Source organism: Otolemur garnettii, unplaced genomic scaffold (assembly GCF_000181295.1).
Source record: "Otolemur garnettii isolate 467f Iridium unplaced genomic scaffold, OtoGar3 scaffold00116, whole genome shotgun sequence".
In the NCBI taxonomy this organism is placed as follows: Eukaryota; Metazoa; Chordata; class Mammalia; order Primates; family Galagidae; genus Otolemur; species Otolemur garnettii.
This window is the reverse complement of record NW_003852511.1, coordinates 5459146-5468475: the sequence shown is the minus strand read 5'-3', so window position 1 is coordinate 5468475 and position 9330 is coordinate 5459146. Positions and strand designations below refer to the sequence as shown.

At 42.9% G+C, this 9330-nt stretch overlaps 1 protein-coding gene and 2 pseudogenes across 1 annotated transcript in view; 2 read left to right on the top strand and 1 right to left on the bottom strand.

Annotated features, from left to right (window-relative positions):
• SFI1 (SFI1 centrin binding protein) overlaps positions 1-9330 on the bottom strand; it is a 122985-nt gene that overhangs the window by 19065 nt on the left and 94590 nt on the right. The window lies entirely within an intron of this gene.
• Positions 3950-4300, top strand: LOC100942533 (annotated as a pseudogene).
• On the top strand, positions 8073-8833 carry LOC105887766 (annotated as a pseudogene).

Below are 9330 nucleotides of genomic sequence, written 5' to 3'. Positions count from 1 at the left end.
GCACTCTACCCAGGGCGACAGCTTGAGGCTCTGTCTCAAAAAAAAAGAGTTGAACAGAGATACCAGAGGACTGGGAGATAGAGTTCTGGCCCAGCCAAACTGTAAATAAAGAAATAGACAAATCCACAATCATAGATAAAGACTTTTAGCACTATTTTGTAGTAAATGATAGAACTAATAAATAAAAAATCTTTAAAGATATAGAAAATGTGAAGATGACTATCAACCTATACACACACAAGTATATAAAAACATAAAACCAACCATGTGCAGTGGCTCATGCCTGTAATCCTAACACTCTGGGAGACTGAGGTGGGTAGACTTCCTGAGCTCATGAGTTCGAGACCAGCCTGAGCCAGAGTGAGACTCTGCCTCTAAAAATAGCCAAGCTGTGGTTATTGTGATGGGCACCTGTAGTCCCAGCTACCTGGGAGGCTGAGGCAAGGGGATCACTTGAGCCCAAGAGTTTGAGGTTGCTATGAGTTATGACGCTATGGCACTCTACCAAGGGTGACAAAGTGAGACTGTTCCCCCCCCCCCAAGTAAAAAGTACATAGGAAGCTAGTTGGGCGTGGTGGCTCACAATCCTACCACTCTAGGAGGCCAAAGTAGGTGGACTGCTTCAGCTCAGTAGTTCAAGACCAGCCTGTCTCTACTAAAAATACCAAAAAAATTAGCCAAGCATCATGGTGGGTGCCTATAGTCCCAGCTACTCAGGAGGCTAAGGCAAAAGGATCACTTGAGCCCAAGAGTTTGAGATTTCTGTGAGCTATGACCCCACTGCATTCTACCTAGAGCAACAGAATGAGACTCTGTCTTAAAAAATAAAAAATAAGGACACATGAAATGTTTACCAAAATAGACCACTCAAGGTCTGACAATTAAGTTCCCAAACTTGTCACCAATGTGCTTACATTGGCAGCATTGTACAAACAACTTGGTAAGACTTTATAACCTAGGTATATCAGTGTCTCACAGTTGTGTTCATGTCAACATGTGGACATGTCTTGCTGAGTGGTGTTCGTTATTATTGTTGGCTGTTTTTGTGCGCCACCACAAGAATGTTGGAGCTTGAAGTAGAGCAATGAATGAACATTTGCAAATCTCTTGTTAAGCCTGGCAAGTGTGGAAGTGAAATCAAACAAGTTATCTACTTCCAAAATACAATGACTTAGATAAACTTTTTTTTTTTTTGGAGACAGAGTATCATTTTGTCACCCTCAGTAGAGTGCTATGACATCACAGCTCACAGCAACCTCAGACTCTTAGGCTTAAGTGACTTTCTTGACTCAGTCTCCCAAGTGACTGGGACTATAGACACCTGCCACAATGCTGAGCTATTTTTTTATTTTTCACTGTAGTTGTCATTGTTGTTTAGCAGGCCTGGGCCAGGTTCAAACCCGCCAGCCCAGAGGTTATGTAGCCAGCGCCCTAACCACTGAGCTACGGGCACGCACCAAGCCAGAGAACTTGTTTGATTTCACTTCCACTCTTGCCAGGCTTAATAAGGATAAGCATAGAATAGACATTCCAACTGCTAGCAGGGGTCCTCAAACTTTTTAAACAGGGGACCAGTTCACTGTCCCTCAGACTGTTGGAGGGCCGCAATGCGGGACCTGGGACAAGTTAGCTGCTAAGCAGGACAGGCAGCCGCGTCACAAATACCCAGTGGGCCAGATAAATGTCCTAGGCGGGCTGCATGTGGCCCACAGGCCATAGTTTGAGGGCATCTGTGCTAAAGGGTGAAATAACAAGAAAAAAGGAGGTCTCTTTGCCTACTTGCCCTTGCAATGGAGGCTTATTCAGTGCCTATGGTGAATGTATTCTGCTTTGTAAGCTTTTTTACTCTGTAAACCTATCCTTCTCTTCCTCAATAACTTTTGTTTCATGACTGCCTTTAAAAAAAAAAAAGGAAAAGAAAGAAAAAAAGGGTAAATGATCCCAAGTTAAGTTCAACACCCAACAGGGAAAATAGCATTAAATCTTAAAGCTGGAAAACAGGCACGGTGTGGTGGCTCACACTTGTAGCATTCTGGGAGGACAAGGCGGGTAGATTACCTGAGCTCAGGAGTTTAAGATCAGCTTGAGCAAAAGTGAGATCCCATCTGTACTAAAAACAGAAAAAATACCTGGGCATTGTAGTGGACCCCTGTAGTCTCCAGGTGCTCAAGAGACTGAGGCAAAGCAATCACCTGAGTCTAAGAACTTGAGATTGCTGTGAGCTAGGACACTACGGCATTCTACCCAGTGCACAGAGTGAGACTCTGTCTCAAAAAAGACGACAAACAAACTGGAAAATAATCTGCTTTGACTCCAACTCTTGCTTTCTAGATACAATGGTGCAGTAGTGGGAGCCTCATGCCTGCAGTTCTCCAGGCTAAAATTTAACACTGGAGTTCCTACAGTTTTGGTGCCTCTAGGGTGGCTCCACTCCCATGGCTTCACTAGGTATCACCATAGTAAGAATTCTGCCAGTTCTGCCCCATGGCAGGTTTCTGCCTGAGTCCACCAGGCTATCTATGACATCCTTTGAAATCTTAGGAGAAGGCTCGGTGCCTGTGGCTCAAGTGGCTAAGATGCCAGCCACATACACTTAAGGTGGCGGGTTCAAATTCAGCCCAGGCCCGCCAAACAACGATGGCTGCAACCAAAAAATGGCCAGGCATTGTGGCGGGCGCCTGTGGTCCTAGCTACCTGGGAGGTGGAGGCAGGAGACTCGCTTGAGCCCAGGAGTTGGAGGTTGCTGTGAGCTATAATGCCACAGCACTCTACCCGGGGGGACAGCTGGAGGCTCTGTCTCAAAAAAAAAAAAAAGAAATCTTAGAAGGAAGCCATGCCCCCAACAGCACTTGCATTCTGCATGTCTCCAGAATTAGTACCACATGGACACCAGCAAGGCTTATAGATTGTACCTTCTGGAATGGCAGGTTAAGCCCCAACTGAGCCCATCTGATCTACAAGGGCAGCTGAAGGTCACCGTCCTGAAATAACAGTCCTTACTAAGGCAAGTAGGTAACTTGTTTGATTGCACAGGCTCACAGCTAAAGGAAATTGCTTCTGAACAAATCATGCTTCATTCACCCTTATCTGATGAAGATGAGACTTTGGACTTTTGAAGTATAGTACTGGGACAAGTTAAGACTTTTGGAGATATTGGGATGGAATGAATTCAGTTTATCTTTGAGAAGATAAATTTTGGGAGACCAGGGATAGAATGCTATTGTTTGAATGTCCTCATCAAAATGCATGTTGAAATTTATTGTCTTTGTAACAGTGCTAAACAGCAGAACCTTTAAGCAGTGATTACATCATAAGGACTTCACCCCCATAGATGGCTTAAGGCCATTATCTCAGAAGTGGGTTAGTTATCTTGGAAGTACATTCCTGATAAAAAACATGAGTTCAGTCCCCTTGTTGTCTTATTCTCTGTCTTGTGCAATTGCTTGTCTTCTGCTATGGGATCACCCTTGCCAGGTGCCAGTGTCATGTCTTGACTTCCTGCCTCCAGAACCATAAGCCAAATAAATCTCTGTACTTCATATATTACCCAGTCTGTGGCATTCTGTTATAGCAGCAGAAAATGCACTAAGAGTGAAGCAGATTAACATATGTCATCTCCCATTGTTCCTTTGTATATGCACATATGTGTGTATGACAGAGAGAGGGGAAGAAAGATAAAAGCAGCGGCTCCGTGCCTGTAGCTCAGTGAGTAGGGCACCAGAAACATACACTGAAGCTGGCGGGTTGGAGCCCAGCCAGGGCCTGCTAAACAACAATGACAATTCCAACCAAAAAGTAGCCAGGCACCGGTAGTCCCAGCTACTTGGGAGGCTGAGGCAAGAGAATCCCTTGAGCCCAAAAGAGTTCGAGGTTGCTATGAGCTGTGATGCCACGGTCCTCTACTGAGGGCGACATAGTGAGACTGTCTCAAAAAGTAAAAAAAGAGTACATGGGTTGGAAGATGGCATCTCCCATGGATGGGACAGATCTGGAAGCTTCTCTGCTAAGTTTTGAAAAACTTGACCATGCCTCACCAGATCTTTGGCCAGAACAATTACCAGGTGTTGATGAATTTGCAGCTTCCTTCAAAAGTCCTATTACTAGCTCTCCACCCAAATGGATGCCTGAGATAGACCGTGATGATAGCAACATGTTAAAAGAACTGGGGAGCCTAACCACAGCTAATTTGATGGAGATGATATGAGGCCTACAGAACTTGGCCTATCAGCTGGGGCTGGATGAGTCCAGAGAAACGACATGGGGGAAATTCCTCAACATTCTAGAAAAGTCCAAGAAGTAGCAGCTGCTGGTGGACAGGATGTCCTGGGAACTGTAACCAAGCTTCCTTTCCAGTGCAGCTCTGATGATGTATGCCTCACTGCTTCCTCCAGGGAGGCCAAGGATGGACCTCCAGGACTGTGCCTCTCCCCTAGTCCTGGCACACTGCACCTCTGAGGATGCTCAGCAGCAAGAGAAGAATTTGCTCTAACCAAGGATCATTCCAGTCATTCAGTCAGCTTCCACACTTTGACCTTACCTTCAGAGGACTTACTGTTCTTAAATATCAAAGTCCTGCTTTATCATTTCCAGAAGTGATTCAGGAGCCCCAGGGTCTTATAGCTGAGTTGACTCAGTCATGGAAAAGTCATTTGTGACATTTTGATTGAATGGGTGCTTTTGAGTTGTACTTTATGTCTTCATGTATTTATGAGGCAAGGAGACCAGAGACCAACCAGATTCTGGATCAGGCCATACAGCCTGACCTGTGAACAATCCAGTATATGCTGGGTTCAAGAATCCCCAGCTGGAGAAACCAGAATCTTCTCAAAATGCACACATGCTTTTTAAACTGCACTTCTGATCATCCCATCGCCCAGCCCTACCTTCCAGTTCTGACTCCAGGCAAAGAGATCCCTGACTAGTGAATCCCTCCTGGAATTAGCCTGTATAGTAAAAGGTCCATGCAAGTTACACTGGGCTCTAGACCTCAAGATCAATCTAAAGGTGACAGAAAAGATTTTTAAGTTCTAGTTAATCTGTTATAGATTCAAGCAAGAAAATCAATATGGCCTAAAAGATAGGAGAAGAAAGTGGCTTATAGGAGTTCCCATTTGGTTGAAAACTGGAGGCCATAGTTGACCTTACAGGAATATGCTATGAGATGGTAGCAACGTTTTGTCCCTTCTTATAACACATACCAGATAGTTCACCTATATAACAGAAACTTACACACATGCATGCACACACACACAAAAGAAAAAGAGAATTTCCTGACTTAAATGTAGCTCTCATGGAGTTCTTCACCAGTTATCTACCTCTAGTGTTAAAATCTGAAACTCAAGCCCACGGATAAAATCCACTATCTGTGCTCTCCATATTTGTCTTATAGGCCAGCCCAGCGTGTGCTCATGATGTTTTCAGAAGTGCATGGAGTTTTCTTTTTTTTTAATTCAATAGATGATTTATTGGCCATTGGAAATGTGTCAGCCCCCTTTCTAAGCACTTGAGGAGACACTTTAGTGAATAAAATTGACAAATTCCATGCCCTCCTTAGCCTTACTTTTTTTTTTTTTTTGTCAAGACAGAGTCCCACCCTGTGCCCCTGAGCAGAGTGCAGCGGCTTGGTAGTTCACTGCAACCTCCGACTCCTGGCTTGTGGGCATCCCGCTGCCTCAGCCTCCGGAAGCCACTGGGATTACAGGCGCTCGCCGCGGCGCCCGGCTGGGTTTTTCCATTTTTTTCATGAGTCGGGGTCTCACTTTCGCTCAGGCGAGTCTCAAACTCCTGAGCTCCAGCGATTCTCCCTCCTCAGCCTCCCACAGTGCTGGGATTACAGCGTGAGCCACCGCGCCCGGCCTTAGCCTTACATTTTAATGGAACAGGACAATAAATGAAAAGCATAATCAGGAAATTATACCTTATGTTCCAAGTAGATGAGTACTATGGCACGATATATACTCGCATATTTATTTTACACATTGCATCAGACCAGTAGCTTAGAAAGCTTCTGATGTGGAGTGAACATTTTTTAGGGTGATTCTCTCACGCATCCTCACGTGGTGGTGGTAAGTGGACGACTGGCAGTAGCTTCTGTAGCAAAGGGAAAATAGAGCTTCTCTCCTGTATGGATTCTCACGTGAGTTTTTGCAGGTTGGTTTTCTGGCTAACGCACTTTCACATAATGCACAGAGTTTTCTAAACTTTATGAAAAGAATATTCTGTGGCAATAGTCTGATAGTATTTGGACACAAACGTTGTGGTCGACTGTTTTGGTCTTGAATGTCTATGCTAGAGACAGTACTCTTTAATTTAATAGCTGGTCCATTGACTATCTTCTGGCATTTGTGCCTTGTTCCCATGCTACAATTAATGCCATTTGACTATCCATGCTACTTTATTTACTGAAAGAAAAAAAAATTGAACACGAGACACAAAGAATGAGTATGAGAAGTGAAGCCTTACTGCTGGGGTACAGAAGAAGGTTAGGTTACAGAAGCTGCAATTTTAAGTTAAGCTTTCTATTGACATTTCTTTATCTCATTAAACACAGTTGATGTGTGTGTGGCAAAATAATCGTGCCATAATGTCAAATTTTTCCTTTGCTCTGTTTTGAGAGTTGGTAGTGTTAGGCACTGTTAAGTGTTTGGGGAAATTGATTGAGATACCTCCCCCAAACCAGCTCAAGTCTATAACCAGAAGCCAGGCAGTGGGTTTTTTGGTCTGCTTTGGCCTCCTTTTACTGTCATCTTGCTCACCAGCACTTAATCTAAGTAGATGTTTTAGAATTGCAATATTTATTGGTTTTATATTTGTTGTCTTAGAAATATTCATGATGTATTTTTATATTAATAATATAAATTTTAAGAAAGGAAAATAAGAAAGAACAGCTAAATTCTACCTATTTCTTATTTTTCTTTTTTGTTATATTTATTATTATTTTGCATGTTACCAGAGGCTTTTCTTTTCATTCGTATTTCTTATTTTATTATTATTATTATTATTTTGGAGCCAGAATCTTATTTTATCACACTCGATAGAGTGCTGTGGCTTCACAGATCACAGCAACCTCAAACTCTTAGGCTCAAATGATCCTCTTGCCTCAGCCTCCTGAGTTGCTGGGACTATAGGCACCTACCACAACACCTGGCTATTTTTAGAAACAAGGTCTTGCTCTAGCTCAGGCTGGTCTCAAACTCCTGAGCCCAGGCTATGTACCTGCCTCAGTCTCCCAGAGTGTATTTTTTTTTTTAAGACAGGTCTTGCTCTGTTGCCTAGACTAGAATGCTCTGGTGTCATCATAGCTCACTGCAAACTCAAACTCCTAGACTCAAGTGATCCTCCTGCTTTAGCCTCCTGAGTAACTGGGACTACAGGTGCATGCCACCAAACCTGGCTAATATTTTTTTAAAATTTTTATTTTTTTGTAGAGTTGGAGCTTCACTATGTTACCCAGGCTAGTCTCCTGGGCTCAAGTGATCCTCCCACCTCAGTCTCCCACAGTGCTAGGATTACAGGCATAAAGGCACCTGCCCCGTCAAATCTACTTATTTAAAAAGAAACTATTAAAACTAATAAGTGAGAAAGTCATGGAATATAAGGTATCTATTGTATTTCCATATACTAGAAACAAACAACTGGAAATTGAATTTTTAAAACAATTCCATTTATGGGTGGCGCCTGTGGCTCAAAGGAGTAGAGCACTGGCCCCATATACCACAGATGGTAGGTTCAAACCCAGCCCCAGTCAAAAACTGCAAAAAAACAAAAACAATTCCATTTATAATAGCTAAAAAGATAGGAATAAGTTTAATAAAATACAATAAAATCTCTACCCCAAATTATAAAACACTCTGAGAAAAATGAAAGAAAACCAAAATAAACATATAGATGTACCAGATTCAGGGCAATCCTAAACAAAATCCCAGAAGGACTATTCGTAGAGACTGGCAACTTGATTCCAATATTTATATGGAAATACACATAGAACTAGAATAAACAAAGCAATCTTTAAAAAGAACAAGGTTGCTCTCAAGCTTAAGAGTTTGGTCAGTGGGAAACCATGCAGGTTCAACATGCATATCAAGAAGAGTGATTTCTGCTCAGGGCCAATCTACCCTGGCCACAGCATGATGCCCATCTGCAACGATTCTGTTTGTAAATCCAAATGTCATAAAAACTTTAAAAAGAGGTGGCGCCTGTGGCTCAGTGAGTAGGGCGCCGGCCCCATATACCGAGGGTGGCGGGTTCAAACCCGGGTTGAACTGCAACAACAACAAAAAGAAAATAGCCGGGCTTTGCGGTGGGAGCCTGTAGTCTCAAGCTACCTGGGAGGCTGAGGCAGAAGAATCGCCTAAGCCTAGGAACTGGAGGTTGCTGTGAGCTGTGTGACGGCACAGCACTCTACTCTACCTGGGGCAATAAAGTAAGACTCTGTCTCAAAAAAAAAAAAAAAAAAAACTTTAAAAAGAAATATCCTTGCAAGGTCAGGTGGACTAAAGCATTCCAGAAAGTAACTGGTAAAGAGCTTAGGGTGAATAATTCATTTGAATTTGAAAAACGTAGGAAGAACCTGTCAAATACCAGACTAAACTCTGGAATAAAACTATTGATGCAAAGAAGAGAGCTGAAGAGATGAAACAGAAACACTAGGCTAAATTTATAACGAACAGATTGAAGAAAAATAAGGAGCTACAGAAAGTTCAAGACATCAAAGAAGTCCAGCAAAACACCCATCTCATCCAAGCCCCTCTCACAGGCAAAGGAAAGCAGCTGGAGGAGAAAATGGTACAAGTACAAGAGGACATGTACATGAAAGACATTTCTTAAAAATGTATTGTCTGTAACCATTTCTGTATGTACATTTCAAAAGGTTCTTTGGAGACTAGAACTTTAAGTTATTGATTTGTTTTTTACATAAGGTCACTCAAATGAAAGGGGATTAAAGATGTATCTCCACTAACGTCTATAAAACATCAGATAATATGGATGTTTGATTGCATCTCAGTGTTAAACCTTCACAGCCACATACACTGGAGATGGCAGGTTCAAACCCAGCCTGGATCAACTAAAATCAATAATGACAAATGCAACAACAGCAACAACAAAAAAAATAGCTGGGCCTTGTAGTGGGCGCCTGTAGTCCCAGCTACTTGGGAGGCTAAAGCAAGAGAATTGCTTAAGCCCAAGAGTTTGAGGTTGCTATGAACTGTGATGCCACAGCACTCTACTGAGGGTGACATAGTGAGACTCTGTCTCAAAAAAAAACAACAACAACAACAACAATGGCTCGGCGCCTGTGGCTCAAGTGGCTAAGGCGCCAGCCACATACAC